Source organism: Dermochelys coriacea, chromosome 7 (genome assembly GCF_009764565.3).
Source record: "Dermochelys coriacea isolate rDerCor1 chromosome 7, rDerCor1.pri.v4, whole genome shotgun sequence".
NCBI lineage: Eukaryota > Metazoa > Chordata > Testudines > Dermochelyidae > Dermochelys > Dermochelys coriacea.
Window position 1 is genome coordinate 6,380,602 of NC_050074.1, and position 18,939 is coordinate 6,399,540.

An 18,939-nucleotide genomic window follows, 5' to 3' on the forward strand; every position below is an offset into this window, starting at 1 on the left:
GGGACAAAGAAAAATAATGCAATGTCTTTTCCTGATGAAGTGCTGTTGGAAGCGACTTTATCAAAAATGGTCTATTCCTAACTCACTTACAACCAAACATTTACTCAGAGGAGGTCAATAGAATTGTAGTTCAGTTATTACTTCTGATGTATGAATTGTCCACAAGCTAGCAAATGCTTACTATTTAGCTTTCCTTAAGACGTCCCTAAACAAAAAACCCTTAACATAGTTTCTCATCAATTTCTTAAAAGAGTTTGCACTACAAGACAGCAGTGTTAATAAAGCTGAAAGGAGAGAGAGATTCTGTGACAAACCAGGGAGACTCTTCTGTTCACACCATACAGAAAGAATATTATCAGAGTACCAGATCCAAGTTCAGATCCACTTACAGAGCATGCCAAATCATGTGGATAAGTTTATGTACACAGGATCTTATGATAGGAAAATGGTTCAGACACGTCAACACTAAATTTTCCACTATGCACAGAAGCTAAAGGCAAAATTTACATTTAGTTCTTTTCATCCACAGGATATACAGCTCCTAAGAAAAGAGCATTTAAATCAGAATACAAAACATCAGTTTCTCAGCAAGTCAAAGCATTCAGCCATCCCATATCAATAGGGGAGGTGATAACACCACAACCTGGCCAGTGGACAAAGTATATGTCAGTGATTTGAAGAAAACCTTTGTTTGCCATACTTGACAGAAACAATGTGCTAGCACTGAGGTTACCAAGGAGGAGAAAGGAAACAATGTTAATTCAAAGAGAATTCAATATCCAGTCAAATAGCAAATGACTTTTGTAAGTTTCTACTTTTGTTCAGGAAATGGGATTTGTCCTCCCACTAGAGAATGAAACAACTGTGTTACCCAGAACAGCAGATTTCATGAAAGGTATGTGCTGGTCCATCCAACTCAATATATAAATTCTGCAAATTCTAAATTCCTAGAAGTCCAAAGGCCCTTAATGAATGTCAGATGATTGACAAGTGCAAAGAAAATATTTTACAATATTTGATTAATAATCAAGAAGATGGATTGCAGAGTCTAGAAATGTCAAGGTACAAAAAATAATTTTCAGAGCAGCCCTGGGAGGTGGGCAATTACTATTACCTCCATTTTACAGATGGGGAAACTGATGCACAGAATGATTAACTGACTTCCCAGAAAGTGGGTATTCACCCACAAAAGCTTATGCTCCAATATGTCTGTTAGTCAATAAGGTGCCACAGGACTCATTGCTGCTTTTACAGCTCCAGACTAACACGACTATCCCGCTGATACTTGGCTTCCCAGAGAGGCCCAGAAGAAGATAATCTCAGAGAACAGATCCTTGAGTTCCTGACTCTCAAGCTGTCTAACGACAACACTCTTTCTCTTAGCTAAAGAAAATATAGCAATATGCATAATATCATATGTTTGCTGGGCACTACAAAGTTTGTTAGCTGACATGATTTTCAGCTTAACATCCACACATCTATCTCCTGGGATTTGGGTGATCAGATGTGGCAAAAATAGGAGATGGCTTTTGTCTTAACAAACAAATTAAAAAATGAATATTTAAACAACTTAGGGAAAAATGCTAAGGCTGGCAAAAATATGCTTTAGACATAAAGCAGTTTATTTTTAGTTTCTTTGGATGAAGATATGAAAACTAGCTCATTCTTAAAATCATCATATCTGAGAAGTTTAATCTAGCACCAGCTGAGCCTTACTAAGGATCCTCATTAGGATCTAGAACTGGGTCACCTACCCCCATGCCATAGGACCTAGCATCACACTGTAACAATTTGAGATTGAGTTTCTCAACAACATTCAGCTGAAATTAAAGCTGCAGGAGGAGCTGACTACTGTGTATTTGCAACTCAGTACACGCTGAGCTCCAACTTCCAGGCAAATATTGTGCTCCATCAAACCCAGTTGTTATTAGCCTCAGAAACATTTATAATGGCTGGCAATTAGAGGTTCCTAAATAAGAATTTAATGTAGATTAAGATACAACTGCATGTCAATTTATTTAAATGCAGATTGATTATTTCAAATGTGTTTGGCGAAGATTAACAACTCATGTCTGTAATATAAACACATGGCTAATTATAAAGTCAAGCAGCCTCTATTAACGTTTCTAATGATTAATTTGTATTCAAACAACATAAAAATAATCAACTTACTAAGGCTTCCATTGTAGTGATGACTGACGGGGAGCTCTGTTCGTAAGGCAATCATCCAGCTTGAAAATAGATAAAGAAGAAATTGCAGAAGCTGACCTTGCTCCCTGAGTGAAAATACTGAGACCTGAAACTGACAACACAGCTGAATGCTAGACCAGGGGTTCTCAACCAGGGCTCCGGGGGCGGGGGGCCGTGATCAGGTTTCAGGGGGTCCACCAAGCAGAGCTGGCACTAGACTTAATGGAGCCCTCGGCAGAAAGCTGAAGCCCCCTCTGCCTGGGGCCCTGAGCCCTGCCACCAAGAATTGAAGTCGAAGCCTAAGCAACTTGGCTTCATAGGGGCTCCTGCGGCATGGGGCCCCAGGCAATTGCCCTGCTTGCTACCCTCTAATGCGGGCCCTGGCTTTTATATGCAGAGAAACAGTAGTGGCACAGGTGGGCCGTGGAGTTTTTATAGCATGTTTGAGGGAGGGCTCAGAAAGAAAAAGGTTGAGAACCCCTGTACTAAACGGTGACTGAAGAGCTGAAGGAGAAACAGTTCAAAACAACAACAACAACAACAACGACGCCAAACCCAGAAGGCAAATGAAGAGACTGACAGGATATGAATCTTAAAAGTCTCATGATTTTGAAATCAGTCTTTTGGGTTTTTGTGCCCTGACTCATAAGCTTTGAGCGCCCAAGATTGGCAATATTCCCACAGTGATGGGTATAGTATAAGAACTGGAGGAGCAGAATGGAAAGTCAGAACAGAGCTTGTTTATTTTTTGGTTGGTGGGGGTTTATAGTTCATTTCAATGTGTTTGGGGCTTAACATTGGGGAAGAAGCCGGCGGAAAGGGACAGCTGAGACATTTATGGGTTGCAGCAGAGGGTTAAATGGTAAGGGTGCAATAAGAGTGGACTTCAGGACCCATTTAAAATCTAGGCTCCTTGGGCATCTTTTTGCCTCAGAGCTTATCTACACAGTGCATTAGTCTGCACAGACGGGTGTAAATTCCAGTGTGCGTTAGCGCACGATACACTAACTGGTCTGCGTGAACCCTGTAGCATGCACAAAAAGTTCTCTTGCACATGTTAATGTAGTCCCCTTCCAAATGGTACCACATTCACATGCATGAGGAGATTTTTAGTGCACCATAGCAGGGCCAACTTAGGCCAGTTAGTGCACAACACACGAGTAGGCACTAGAATTTACACCCCTCTGCCATGGACTAATGCACCATGTAGACAAGCCCTAAGTGTACTGGAGAACCAGTGGGATCCAGTGAGGGGCGGGTCTCAGGTTAGCCCTCTCCCTCCTGAACATATGGAACAAACACCATGGTCACTGCTCTGAGGAGTTTACAGGCTCACTTTAAATTCATCCTTACAAGCAGCTCTGCATTCTGATTGCCCCATTGGCAGCACACAAAAAGAGTTCAATAAATGTCCATTGGTTATTCAGGACTTGTAATGAGGATTAAAAATGGGCTGCATTCACCATGGATATACGCAAATGCAGCTCCAAATTAAGTTAGCGGGGAGATGTCAATGGCATACGCCCGTCTTCAGGATCTCTCTCTTAGCGCAAGTTTACATTTACAACACTACAGAGATACAGCTGGGCCATTGCAAGGTAAAACGTACAGAGTCCGATGTACCAGAACGCAATTGGTTTTCATGGAAAGTTGACCAATTAACATTTTCATTCCCTCTGCCAGTTTCAAGAGCTCCATTTGAAATTCCACCTAGTTGTAGCCGCTCATTGTCAGGTCACTGCCAAAAGACAAAGTGAACATGCTAGCCTCGTTGTCCTGAAGAGCAGTTTCAGAGTAAACTTGGACAAGCCTGGATTTCGAGGACAGAAGCGTGGTTCTTAGCACAGGGTCAGAAAAGTCAGGACGTGAAGGGACGTGCCATGAAAATATTTTACTGTAAGTAAAGATTTGATGCTGTAACAAGGGCCTTAGGGGTTAGCGTCCTATGTTTAATGTGTTCTGTGTGCGTGTGATGAAGTACGTTTTGTATTCCTCCCCGCAACCCTCTTTGTCAGCCGTTGCAGTGGTGGGTATCCAATTTGTACCAAAATACCATGTCAAAACCACTAATGGTTTGGGCTCCCCTGAGCTCCTGCTGTGCCACGATTGCTCATTACTGTTACAATGCTTAATTAGCTCCAGCTGCCTTTCCCCCACCATGCTCAGCGGCTGGTCCACCACACACATTTTTCAAAGGTGTCAATGCCTCTCAGCGGGGGTAGAGTATCTGAGCAGCAGGAAGCCGGGTGTTTAAATACTTAATTGGAGAAAGCAAATCTTCCAGTGGAATGTATATTTCACTTTCTCATCTGAAGCTGGGCTCAGTTCCAGTTCTCTCCCTTAGACACTAAAGAATTGCTTTGGGTAGAAAGATAGTTTTCACTGTCTCAGCACTCGGGGCAAATGATAAAGTGAGACTGAACATGGAACAGGGCAAGCTAAACATTGGAGGGGAAATGAGCCGCACATCTATGCTGAAGAGGTTATCCCCAGTCAGAAAATGCTGATTAGACAGAATCAAAACGTTTTGTGGGAACATGGCAATTCCATCAAAACTTTTAATAGAAACCGGGTAGGTTTCTATCAGATCTCCTACCAGCCTCCCTCCCACCTGGCTTTCCAGGCTCCCTGGTCTGCTTGGCTCCCACAGCTCTTGCCTAGTTACCAAGTCCCACCGGGCAGCTGTTCTCCTCGGCTAGCAGACTCCCTGGCTCCCCTAGCTGGCTGGCTCCTTGCGCTGCTGCCCAGCTGGCAAATGGGCTACTCAGTTCACTGGCTGCCTGACTGGCTTGCTGGCTGGACAACCAGGGAACTGGCTCAGAAATTTTTTAAAAAATAAATCCCTTAATATTTTTCTGAAACAGGATTTTTAAAAAAATACATCTGTTCTGTGGGAAATTTTGCATTTCCAATTTTCATTCTGAATCAGAATAAAGTCTTGTTTAGAAATGCAAGGTTGCCTATGGACCAGAAATTCCAGTTCCCACCCAGCTCTACTTAGGATTGACGTGTTTCCATTAGGGACAGCTGATTAGTAGTATTATTACTTACATCAGAAGCAGGAAGCCTGCCAAACAATCAGTGGGGCCACTGGATGATCAAGGTGCTAAAGGAAGACAAGGCCATTGCAGAGAAGCTAAATTAATTCTTTGTATCGGGCTTCATTGCAAAGGATGTGAGGGAGATTCCCATACCTGAGCTATTCTTTTTATGTGACAAATCTGAGGAACTGCCCCAGATTGAGATGTCAATAGAAGTGGCTTTGGAATAACTTGATAAATGAAACAGTAATAAGTCACCAAGACCAGCTGGTATTCACCCAAGAGTTCTGAAGGAACTCAAATACAAAATCGCGGTAACCTACTGCTTAAATCAGCTTCTGTACCAGATCATTGGAGGATAGCTAATGTGGGAATACCGATTTTTAAAAAAAAGTTCCAGAAGTGATCCTGGCAAGTACAAGCCAGTAAGCCTAACTTCAGTACCAGCCTGTAGCGGGGTGGACACCCGCTCAGGCCCAGAGGGGTTTAAGATAGCCCTGGGAGAGGACTGTTGTAGAAGGAAGGCAGTGGAGCTGATTGTGGAAGCATCCTCAGCTGGAGGCCATGCCCCAATCAGGGCCCAGCTGGCTATAAAGGCTGTGAGCCAGAAGTCTAGAGGGAGAAGGGCTTGGCTGCAAGGTGCCAAGCAGGACCTAGTTTGTATCAGGGCTGGGGAAAGGCCAAGGGAGCTGGGGAGCTCCAGCCTGGAAAGCCCCAGGCTGCAGGGTATTAGGTACAGGGGTTGCAGGGGCAGCCACAGGTAGGCAGAGGCAGCAGGTCCAAACACCCTCGCCTGTGGTGAGTGGCTTATACTGCAGTCTGCCCCAGGGAGCGGGGGCTAATTGGTGACTGGCAGTAGCCTAAGACTGAGGCAAGGTGGGGATAGTGGATGGGGGTTCCCCAGGGAGGGGGAGACCCAGAACTGTGCGAGTACTGCTAGGGGGCAGCACCCAAGACAAGGGCACCGGCGTCCAAGAGGGGCACAGGGGCCAGGGGCGGCGAGACACCAGCCTGAAGGAAGCGCTCCAGAGGCTAGACGCTAATTCCCCGAGACGACCAGCAGGAGGCACTGCCAGGTGAGTCTGTGCCCCGTGACACAGCCAAATTGGTTGAAATGATAGCAAAGAACAGAATTATCAGACACATAGATGAACATGATTTGTTGGAGAAGAATCAACACATAAAGAGAAGTCATGCCTCACTCATCTATTAGACTTCTTTGAGAGGATCAAGAGACACGTGGACAAGGGTGATCCAGTGGATATAGCATACTTGGACTTTCAGAAAGCCTTTGACAAGGTCCCTAACCAATGGTTCTTAAACAAAATAAGTAGTCATGGGATAAGAGGGAAGGTCCTCTCATGAATCAGTAACTCATTAAAAGACAAGAAAACAAAGGGTAGGAATAAATGGTCAGTTTTCAGAATGGAGAGAGGTAAATAGTGGTGTCCACAGGAATCTGTACTGGGCCCAGTGCTGTTCAAGAAATTCATAAATGATCTGGAAAAAGGGGTAAACAGTGAGGTGGCACAATTGGCAGATGATACAGAATTACTCAAGACAGTTAAGTCCAAATCAGATTGAGGAGAGTTACAACGGGATCTCACAAAACTGGGTGACTGGGCAACAACATAAGCGTTGAAATTCAGTGTTGATAAATGCAAAGTAATGCACATTGGATGCATATAATCTTAACTATACCTACAAAATATGTCGGGTATAACTTAACTGTTACCACTCAAGAAAAAGATCTTGGAGTCACTGTGGATAGTTCTCTGAAAACATCCACTCAATGTGCAATGCAAGTCAAAAAAAGGTCAACAGAATGATAAGAACTATTAGGAAAGGGATAGCTAATAAGACAGAAAATATCACAATGCCACTCTATAAATCCATGGGACACCCACACCTTGAATATTGCATGCATCGCCCCATCTCAAAAAAGATTTATTAGAATTGGAAAAGGTACAGAGAAGGGCAACAAAAATGATACCGGATATGGACCAGCTTCCATATGAAGAGCCATTAAAAAGACTGGGACTTGAAGACTGGGATCTGAAAGAGGTCTATAAAATCTTGAGTGGTGTGGAGAAAAAGCGTTGTTTACCCCTTCACATAACACAAGAACCAGGGGTCACCCCATGAAATTAATAGGCAGCAGGTTTAAAACAAACACAAGGAAGCAATTCTTTACACAATGCACAGTCAACCTGTGGAACTCATTGCCAGGGGATGTTGTGAAGGCCAAATTATAACTGGATTTAAAAAAAAGATAAGTTAATGAGGGACAGGCCCATCAAAGACTATTAGCCAAGATGATCAGGGATGCAAACCCATGCTCTGCGTGTCCTAAGCCGCTAACTGCTAGAAGCAGGGAGTGGACGACAGGAGATGGATCATTCAATGATTTCCTTGTTCTATTCAGCCCCTCTAAAGCTCCTGACATTGGCCACTGTCAGAAGACAGGATGCTGAGCTGGATGGACCATTGGTTTGACCAGTTTTTGTCTGTCTATTCTTACGTTAGCAACTAAAGACCCCAATCATGGATAAAATCCCATTGTACTAGGGACTGAATCCCCACCCCAAAAACACCCACAAAGAAACACTTGCCCCAAAAAGAAAAGGAGTACTTGTGGCACCTTAGAGACTAACAAATTTATTAGAGCATAAGCTTTCGTGAGCTACAGCTCACTTCATCGGATGCATTTGGTGGAAAAAAAAAAGTTTTTTTCCACCAAATGCATCCGATGAAGTGAGCTGTAGCTCACGAAAGCTTATGCTCTAATAAATTTGTTAGTCTCTAAGGTGCCACAAGTACTCCTTTTCTTTTTGCGAATACAGACTAACACGGCTGCTACTCTGAAACTTGCCCCAAAAAGTTCACAAAGTAAAATCCAGACCGTTGGTAACACTATACCGACAAACTGTGGGGGTGGGAGAGTTTGGGGCAAGAGAATGGGATAAAAAGGGCCTAGCAGAGACCAGTGTGTATGAATAAATTAGCTGTAGATGCGGTCTTAGAAGTCCCCAGTCTAGCAAATGGCACACAGGCTTTGCACAGAGTAAGAAGCAAGCAGAAGAAGGTCATTGGCTAATTTGTTTGCCCCGTTCTCTAATGTGCAGTGTTTTTATTGCTGTTGAGAGATGCTATAGTAAGACAAAATCTGGAAAATGAAGCCTTTGTCCATTCAAACAGCAGAGTAAATTTCTCCAGGATTCTCTGTCAGTGGGTCTCAGCACTGACCTGGACAGCCTCCTTTGGAGGTAGAAGGATAAGTCTGTTTGCATGCCCATTCAATCTTTCACCTTTCTGCTCTGACTATTCAGAAGAGGCAGTGGCTTTTGTGAAGTAAAAACTGCTCCGTTGGGAACCGTACCGAGATCACTAAACTGCTTTCATGAGCTTTGTTTCCTAAGTCAGTCCCTTGAGTTATCCAGGCCCCTCTCTCTGAAGTTAGATATTCATCCATCAGTAGTTTATACCTACAGTAAAATGTGTCTCAGTTTACCCTGTGCAGTAATGGAGAGTGAGACATATTGCCCTGCTATAGATTCGTCTATGGGCATCACTGTGGCACTGTCATTCTACTGGTAGAACGTCTGCAATGCACTACATGTCTTTGCCAACTCATAATAGCTAGTTAACAGACTTATGCCTCACACAAAGCTGCTTGCCTCCCACATCCCCAGCTGCTGCCAGCAGAAAAGATTATCTAGAAAGAAGGAACTTTAGGACCTCCTTTGCAGACTTAACTAGTTAGCAGCCCTCAGAGTCTAATCCTCACAGTTTGCCACTGATTTACTGTGCACCCCGGGCAAATCACTGAACATTTCTGGCTCAGTTTTCCGTTTTGTAAAAGGGGAAGTATAAACACTGCTGACTTTCAGGGATATTGCGCAGGTTAATATTAACCATACATTCTAGTTTAGCATAGGATATCTCGGGAATGTCTTTTGACATTTGAAATGTGTTTTCCAGTGGGGAGGGGGGTCATTTCATTCAGCAGAACATTTGTGTTTTTATATAACTACCAAATGTCAGCTCCTGATCCATTGTTCTTCCAAGTGGAACTTGCACTGTGTTTAACGGGAGAGAACAGTCCAGCGAAATGAGCGATCAATGTAACAGTGTTTGGAACGAAGAAAAATGGTGAATGAGTCTAGATGCTGTCAACGCTTGTGGGGTGTGGGGGTGGTAGGTGGCCTTGCTCAAACATAAATGTTAATGATGCTCATTCACGGTTTCATTACCAACAATTTAAGCACTAAATCACTGGGAAAAATAATTTTCTCTTCCAAGAAAAAGGCAAGTCTCACTTAGAACCAGAAGCTGCAGTAGCAACATAACCCCAGTTTGTAAACAAAGCAAGCTTTTATCTTTGGATGATGATATCATGACCTGTAAAACACCACCACCACCACCAAAGTGTCCTGGACTTCCCACAGAAGGAAAATTCCATAAAGGAAGTGACCCCCAATTATACTTTTTTCCCTGGCATGCCAGCTGCTGACTTCGGAACTGAATTCCCACCAACGGACCATCAGAAAAACATGGCCAGGGAACATGATTCTCTGGAAGTGGTCGGGGCATAGCAGTCATGTTCAGATTCCCCTACTATTAAAGCTGCAGTGATTACATGCCTCTAAGAAAGTGGAAGCAAACAGCCAATGGATGTTGCACCATAGGGGGCAGAGGGTAGCATTTGATGTCTGAAGCACAGTACATATGATAGCTACCATGGGGACCACTTCTCTGGGTGATTTGTAAATGCAAAGCTTCTGGTTTAGGTGGAAAGTCTTGTAAGCATCTGCAGTATGAACTACAAAGGGGTAAAATAGCTCTGAAACGGTCTCCAGAGACATTATGAAGTTAGCCTTTTACAGTGTGTATGGCAACTTCCACCTTCTCTGTATGTATATATCTTCTTACTATATGTTCCATTCTATGCATCCGATGAAGTGAGCTGTAGCCCACGAAAGCTTATGCTCTAATAAATTTGTTAGTCTCTAATGTGCCACAGGTACTCCTGTTCTTTTCAGGTTCTAACAGGACATTTGTAGACCCATTCTCAAGCTGACATATTAAGAAAAGGGTGTTCCAGTCAAAATGCCCATCAGGGGATCACAAAGGTAGGTGCTCAGGAGATATTTTATACTGAGCAGTCTTACAGCACGTGGCCCCAAGGGGCTGGTGGTATTTTACATTTTTCAGCAGCCTGCTATCTTACTGGCATACAGCATTAAAATCACCACCCCTAGTTTTCCGCAAGGTGCAAGGAAGTTAACGGTAACAGAGACACCAAGAAAGTTAGATTTGCCATAATATGAAGGACAGCATGTCCTCAGGCCAGCTTTTACCCAAGTCATTCCAGATCGCACAGCTCCCACTCACACAGGGCTTGTGCTTCAAAGGCATAAGCCAGCTTCTCACAAATGAGGCTTAGGAAGAAAAACTTTCCCTAGGGGCAGGTTATCTCAGCAAGGGCGCTGGAACCTTTGTAAGTGGGGGCCCCCCACCGACACCTTGGCCCTGGCCCCCCAAACTACACCCATGTTAAAAAGTGGGGGGCATGGCCTCCTGACCCCTCCAGTTCTGGCAACACTGTAGCCTAGTACTTTGCACTGCAGGGATTCTTACATCATCCTCTGAAGCAGCTGGTATTGGGCCCCGGCAGAAACAGGATGCTGAGCAAGAAGGATCCCTAGTGCGACCCAAGGTTGCAAAACCTCTGTTCCTTCACCAACGGGCCTGACTCCCTACATTGGGGAGCCACTGATACCTGTGTAAAATGAGAGTGAAGAGCATTTAAAATGCCTCCAAGTCACTGTGCACAGATGTCAGTGATTACACAAGAGATGGGCTAGTGGAAAATCAGGCCCCACCGATTTAAGTTGGGAGGACAGCCCTGTGCTTCTGCAGCAGCCAAGAGCCTGTGGTTGAGATGCTCAAAACAAGGCAGGGAATTGAGTCACATATTGAAAGGAAGGATGGTCTTGTGGTTCAGGGACTCGGGAGCTGTCTGATCAGTTTTCTGCTCTGCCACACATTTCCTGTGTGGCCTTGGTCATGAACACATTCCCTCTGCACCTCAGTTCCTGATATCTGTAACGTGTTGGCTGAAAGCTGCTATATAAATACAAAGTATAATTAATCTAATAAGCTACTCAAGTCCCAGGCACTATCCTGAGACAAGTTATCTGAGGCCAAAACTCAAGACTGACTTAAGGGACCCATTAAATTTGGGGGGTCTCTCAGGGGAACTGAGCAGTGGTCAGAGGAGGTGCCAGTAAGCCGAGGAAGGCCTGAACTGGAGAAGGCAACAGAGGCCGAGGCAGAGATGGCGGGGACCCCAAAGGAGGTCGGGACCCAGATCAAAATGGAGCCGGTCGCTAATGCGGAGACTCAGACTGAGTGGGGCCGCCAAGAGGCCAGGACCCAGGTCGTGGGAGAACGAGAGGCCATGGGAACCCAGGCCGTAGCAGAGCAGAGAACAGCAGGGACCCAGACCCTGAAGGAAGAGGGCCAGGGGGACCCCTAGGGGCATGGCTGGAGGCCACAGAACGGGCCTGCCAGAGGGCAGAGACCCAGGTCCGGGAGATGTTCCGAGCCTGGGAGGCCGCAGAGAAGAGATGCGCGAGCCGGTGAGCTAATTCCCAAGGACAACCAGCAGGAGGTGCTGCCCGGTTACAGTTGAGAAGGTTCTGTTTGATTGTGACGAGACCAGAAAAGTTTGGATACGGATATTCCTATTTATTTGAACCTGAGTGTTTCTTTGTCTCCCCTCTGCTTCCTTGTGATGACTAGAACAGACCTGGTCTGCACTAGAAAAGGTTTGCCAGTACAGCCATACCAATCGAGCTCTACCGGGGGAGATGCAGCTTTTCCCCAATACAGCTTTCACCACTTTCCCAAGCAAAATAAACTGTACCAGCAAAAGCACTTCTTGACTTATATAACTGTGTCTACACTAGGGCTTATACTGGAAAGCTATGTCAGTAAAATATCACACCTCTAGCTAACAAAGGTCTACCAGTGTAAGCTGTAAGTGTAGACCATATCTCGGACCACCTACCCTTGAGTCACGTAACACACCAAGAAAAAAATGAAATATGTATGCACTATATTTATTTAATGAGAAGTCAGGCTAGGATTCTGCATCCTGAATGAGCCAAAGGCTCTTAAAAAATATATATATATAGGCGCAGCAGCCCTTACCTTCCTGGCTATCTCCAGTGGAGAGTGCAGGTCATGGAAGTCTCGGCCCAGCGACAGCCCTTGCAGCAGCAACTTCCGCGCCTGAAGGGGAAAGGCCAGGCAGTGATCCTTCTTCAGGAGCAAAATCAGCAGTCGCCCCTCCTCCCACACCCAGCCTTTCTTTAAAAGCATTATTAGGCCAGGATTTCCCTCAGAATAGAACTGTGCACCAGCAGCTGCAACAACCAGCTCTCACAATCGCAGCAGCCCTAGAACAGCCCCATTTCCTAGTGAAAAAGCCTTTCTGTGAACACCTACAGCCCAATAGTGGGCTCCGTCGCCAAGCACAAACAGATTTGGGGCATCACCGCTCAGTTGCCCACCCAGAACAGAAATCAGGTGTGCTGTGGAGTATTTACTCGATGTAATTTACTTATTGGCACGATCTACACAAGTCTAGTTCCCTTGAACAGAGGTGTCACCAAAGTACACACAAACAACGTTGTCCCATTGTCCTCTCCCAAGGAGCCGCCATCTTGGACCTCTGTCTCGCTGTCTGGCCTCATGCAATTCTAACAGCGAAATCAACCATTATCTCCTCCTGCCCCAGTCCTGGAGCTTCACACCTGAGAAACCACCCGAGCTCAAAGCTCCTCGACTGATGCTACCCTCCTTTCGTGCCACCCCTTCACAATCAAAAAGAGCCTCCAATCTTTAATGGCCAGAAAAAGGAGAACGCTTTAACCTGCAGTCTCCATAATGGGGGTCTGGGTGCTTGTACTTCTATGATCACTAAAGGGCCAACCATTAGCACCTTTCAGCAGAACAGTATTTAACCCCTTAATGGAGGACTCTCACCCTCTTCTGCTTGCTGGCCCTCTCTAGACTTTGCATATGATTGCAAAACTCTAAGAGCTGATTGTGCTGGTGAGAGATACAGGTGCCAGAAATCTAACCTCAGGTTTTTCACATGGTAGCCCAATGTGGTGACCACCTAGCCACCCATAAGAGAAGAAATAACCCTTCTGGAAAAGGTCTACAGACTGTAATCAGTGTGTCCCTGCTATTGAATTCTATAGGATGGTTAAAAGATCACCTAAAGAAGATACAATTGAGTTAAATTATGTAGGTTTTTAGAAACAATGATCTAGAACCCTATCGGATCCCTCTAGGTTTCATGCAAAATACATTCTACAGGACCTTTCAGTAATGTTTACAAATAAGTGCACCCTGTCTCTGGATGTTATGCCCAGCCACTTGCTACCAGTTTGATTGGGCATCTTTTACAATCACAGCTAATGTATTTCCAACCTGCATGAGTTGTCTGATTATTAGAGATACAATGTTCCTAGAAGTAGTTACTTCTTTTTTTTTTTAATTACATATTCTCTTATAGCATGCCAACGATACAGGGAAATGTCTTCTGTCTGCCCTGTACGTAACGTTATACAATGCTGGTAATTCAGTCGGGATGGGAAATAAATATCTTCGTCGTTTTAAAACATGAATTTGTCTTGTATAAATGCAATAAGGTCTGTGCTTATAGTGACATAATCACCTCCCAGATGATCTGAGTCACCCAGGCATGAGTAGGACACACCATAGCAGCATGCTCATTGGTAGATTATTGCCAATGACCATTCTATTTAGCACTTGGGAACGGATGAGCTGTGGGAAGGTTTTATGTTTTAAAAGTGGTCGTGCTTTGCGGTTGCAATACTATTACTGCAGTCACTGCGGAAGCACCATCGGACATTGCAAAGCAGGGGACAAACTGTATCCTTCTGGAGGTAATGTGTAAAGAAACCTTAATGGGCTTACCCTGGAGGGCCTTTCCTACCCTGCAAGTATTCACGCTACTAATTAATTCATTCCTAACAAAACAAAGTATTTACGTGCGTCAGAAAATGGTGCCCAGGTCTCTCTGGCAGCTGGTCCCATTTCAGGTTAGGAGCACTGCATGTATGGAAGAGATTTCAATTCAAAGATGCATTAGGGCGTGGGTGAGAAGAAACCTCGCCAATGCAAAAGGAATCTGCTTCCATGCGTGTTATGGCACAAGTGCTGTACAGTGATGTGCTATGTGAAATATGCTAATTACCAGTTTAATTGGTTCTCTTTCTTTATGGACATGGACCTCCTCCCTGGTAGAATACATTTCTCTCTCGAGACCATTGCATGCAACTCTCACTAAACTAGTTCCAAGCATGTATTTTGTAATTCTTATATTTTATTGCTCAACAACGGGCTTCTAATGCCAATGAAAGGCTCTTTCAGAGACATTACCACAAGGTTTGGAGGTCTATGGCTAGATCTAGTATGGACTTTACAGATGATTTTACAGCATGGGTCCACAGCTAGGAGGTGTTGCCCTGTGGTAAATGTTCGAATTCCCTGTAGAAGACAATGGCCAGTACAATGGACTTTGTATTATAAGTTCTCTAAGGAACAGCTAGACAGTTACAGAGAACTCAACAGGAAGAGCAGCATAATCTGATATTTAGGAAGTGCATATTTTCTACAAGTAACAGCTGATTCTCAGTGTGGGTGAAGGAACCCACCCACGTAGGGCAGCATGCGGGATCAGGGCGCAAACACACACAGTTGCCCAATGGCTAATATCACGAAAATGCAGAGACAGAATCTCAGTGGAAAAGGAAGGTCATGAGAAAGGATATCCTGCCTCTTCCATTACTCACTCTGATGAGAGAAGCTAGCTTTTTCCCCTGGCACTGGCATAGCTGTCTGACCGCAAATATTAAGATAAATCTAATCAGCCATAGAGTGCTGTCATGCTAATGAGAACTTTATGAGGCTTAATTCAGCATAACATTGCCCTCTTGTGGCTCATCACATAAGGGGCCTTTGCAGTTAGATTATTTTTTTATTATTATTAATAGGGAGGGGGAAGAAGCTACAAAAGCAACTGTCTAAATCTTTCAGAGAACAGTTTCCCTGATCCTTTATACCAATGGGGTGAGGAGTCTCCAATTCTCTCTCTGAGCTTGTCGCTTGCAGTCAATGAGAGGCTTACAGGAGAGGAAACCAGTTCAGCCTTAATGGGGGAACTTAAAAAGGTAGACAAGAATCTGATCTGCTGAAGTGGAATTAATTTGCAAACTGGATACAATTAACTTAGGCTTGAATAGAGACTGGGAATGGATGAGTCATTACACAAAGTAAAACTATTTCCCCATGTTATTTCTCCCCCCCCCCCCCCACCCCCACTGTTCCTCAGATATTCTTGTTAACTGCTGGAAATAGCCTACCTTGCTTGTCACCATGAAGCCATCACCAGGTTTTCCTCCTTTCCCCCCCCCCCCCCGCTGCTGGTGATGGCTTATCTTAAGTGATCACTCTCCTTACAAAAAGAAAAGGAGTACTTGTGGCACCTTAGAGACTAACAAATTTATTAGAACATAAGCTTGCATGAGTTACAGCTCAATTCACGAAAGCTTATGTTCTAATAAATTTGTTAGTCTCTAAGGTGCCACAAGTACTCCTTTTCTTTTTGCGAATACAGACTAACACGGCTGCTACTCTGAAACTCTCCTTACAGTGTGTATGATAAACCCATTGTTTCATGTTCTCTGTGTGTGTATATCAATCTCCCCTCTGTTTTTTCCACCAAATGCATCCGATGAAGTGAGCTGTAGCTCACGAAAGCTTATGCTCTAATAAATTTGTTAGTCTCTAAGGTGCCACAAGTACTCCTTTTCTTTTTGCGAATACAGACTAACACGGCTGCTATTCTGAAACCAAGAATCTGATCAAAAATAGTAACATCAGGAGGGAAAAAATGTAACAAAAATAGAAATGAAGTCGAGGTGGGAAACAATGGAAGAGATAATGAAAGGGAAACAGATCTATCAAAAGCATACTTTCCTCCCTGGGGTTTTTTGAAGCCCGGGTTAATGTGAATTAGAATCAGGAACTGACATTAATTAATGCTCTGTTAAAAATTTAGTTCCTTTGGAACCGCATGTCCTAGCCACATAGAAGAAATTATTTCATCGTGATTACTGTTGTTTCTAGATATAACTGTGGCGAGGGCAGGAATTACATGAAGTAGGATGTCTGGAGTTTCCCCCCTATGCAGTAAATCATTTTCAATAAAATATAGGAAAAATATGTACTTGCTATTGAGGATCTGTATATTTAGGGTTTAATTATACTTCTGCAGAAAGAAGCCATGGTAGGAAGGGCCTCTGACAGAGATAATGCCTCCAGGTCTACCTGCTATGCCTTTGAAAAAAATAGCCAGTATCTTCCAGCTGCATTCATCTCTTGACACTGTCTAAGGTGCAGGGAGGCAGAACAACCCCCCCCCTCACCAGCCCAAACTCTGAGGATGCTGGCTGAGGCAGCACTAGACAACACTGCCCCTTTGCAATCACCAGCACATGCAGCCAAGCTATGGCTGCCCCTTGGCACATGCATGATGCCCCTTCTCCCCCACTGGAGATTGGCACAGATGGTACAGCACTTTAGACCCAGATTCTTACTCTCCCTGAGTGCTACTAAATTCAATGAGAACGCGCAAGAGTAACGGCCGGTGAATGCAGCCCCATTTGCACAATCCAGCACTCAGACTGTAAACTTTGCCGGGGCATTTGATTTGTAGAAGCACCCTGCATATGTCTGGCACAGTACAAATGACAATGATTTTCCCCAGAGATGTCATACATCAGTTTTGCTTTCATTCCAGTATTGGGTTGGACAGTGTTTATTATACAACAGAGATGGTGGGTGGGGTTTTAAACCTTATTTTAAGAAATCAGTGGATATGAGTGAAGGAACAATGACATGGAAGCCGAAATGCACCCAGCACACAATGGAAGAATATTGAATGCCACCTGCATAGGAGAAAGGGAACTGATATGAATACAATAAAAAGATTATTTTGCTAGCACACACGCTGACTCTGTCTTGGTTATTGCTGTTAAGCAGGATTACTTAAGTGGGTAGTAGTAGGAAACAGAGGAAGAGGAGAAGCAGAGGAAGAGAGAAAGAAAGATGAAGATTAGAAAAGAGGATAAGCAGAAAAAGATCAACTGGTGCTGTAGCTACATGCAAGGGCTCAGCTCAGCAGTGCATCGCTATCCAGCAGAGCACTTAAACATCTGCTCAACTCTAAGCAAGTCCCTTAAATCCCTTTGACTCCATGTACTTAACTGCTTTGATGAACCGGGGCAGATTTAGGGACATGCTCAAATGCTGTGCTGAAATTGGTCCAATGATGGGATTCTTTGTAGAATCATCCAAGACACAGACTTTCATTCAGGATGGGAAAGGACCATGTCAGCATTTTTACAGGTGCCACAAGTACTCCTTTTCTTTTTGAAAGAAATAGACGTACTCACACCACATATGTTCCAAACTCCCCATTACCACAGTTGGAGCAGTTTAAAGTCTTGCTACGTGACAATAGCAATAAGTATATACACTTGCAGACTTTTATGTTTTCAAAGGATCATTAATCATTTCCTGATGTACAGCAAGCATTCCGACAGTCAAATGTTCTTTGGTGTCTACGGTTACTTATAACATTTATATCAGCTTCTCAGCTATCTGAATGAACTTGGAAACAGCTGGTTTATCTGTTAAGAAAAACAAAGCTATTCAGAAAAATGGGAAAAGGGAAAAAAATACAATATATTTGACATACTCAGGAAATACAGACCCTACATTACATATGTGAAATCAATAAGGTCAAAGATCTACAGTAACTCATCACAATGTGTTTTTTTGGTTTGGTTTGGGTCTTTTTTGCTGCAGAATATAATGTGAGGCGAAGCATACAAATGGCTTTTTGGAAATGGGCAATGACAAAGACTGATTAATATCAGTTGACTGCCTGCTCTAGAACTTCATAGCAGGAAAGGCAGTGATTGATTTGCCAAAATGTAGAGCCTGTACTGTAGATAATAAATCTATATCTGAGCTCAATCCCATTTCATAAGTATGAACTAAAGGTCAGCTTTTTAAAGATATTGAAGGTACCTAAAGATATTTTAGCCACCTAATTCCCATTGGAAAATCCTAATAGGCTCCTGTCTACATCTTTAGGCACCTAAATACCTTTAAAAATTTGGTCCTATCTGCCTATGCATGAGTCTACTACTGAGATCGGGAGGAGAAAGATTATGTACAGAATTGTAAGACAAAATGCAGTAACAATGTATAGCTCATGCTTACTGGCCAAAAGAAAGCCAATGTAATTGTTTTCTAAATTCAGATAGAGCGATGACTTTATCCTAGTAGCACAGTGGGTTCAGTGATACTCTTTCCATGGATTGAGTAGCCGAGGGTCATGTTAGATTACAGTAATTTAAATTATGATAGAGTGAGTTGGAAGTAATCACCAAAAATGCTCTAGCTAACACAACTATCCAATCGTGTAGGTTTGCCTTTTCATTGACATGCCTGCCAATGAAAAGCAAGTTATACATCCTGCCACCAGCGTCACCAGAAGACTGGGTTTTCAAACAGAAATCCTGAAAGTTTTTAG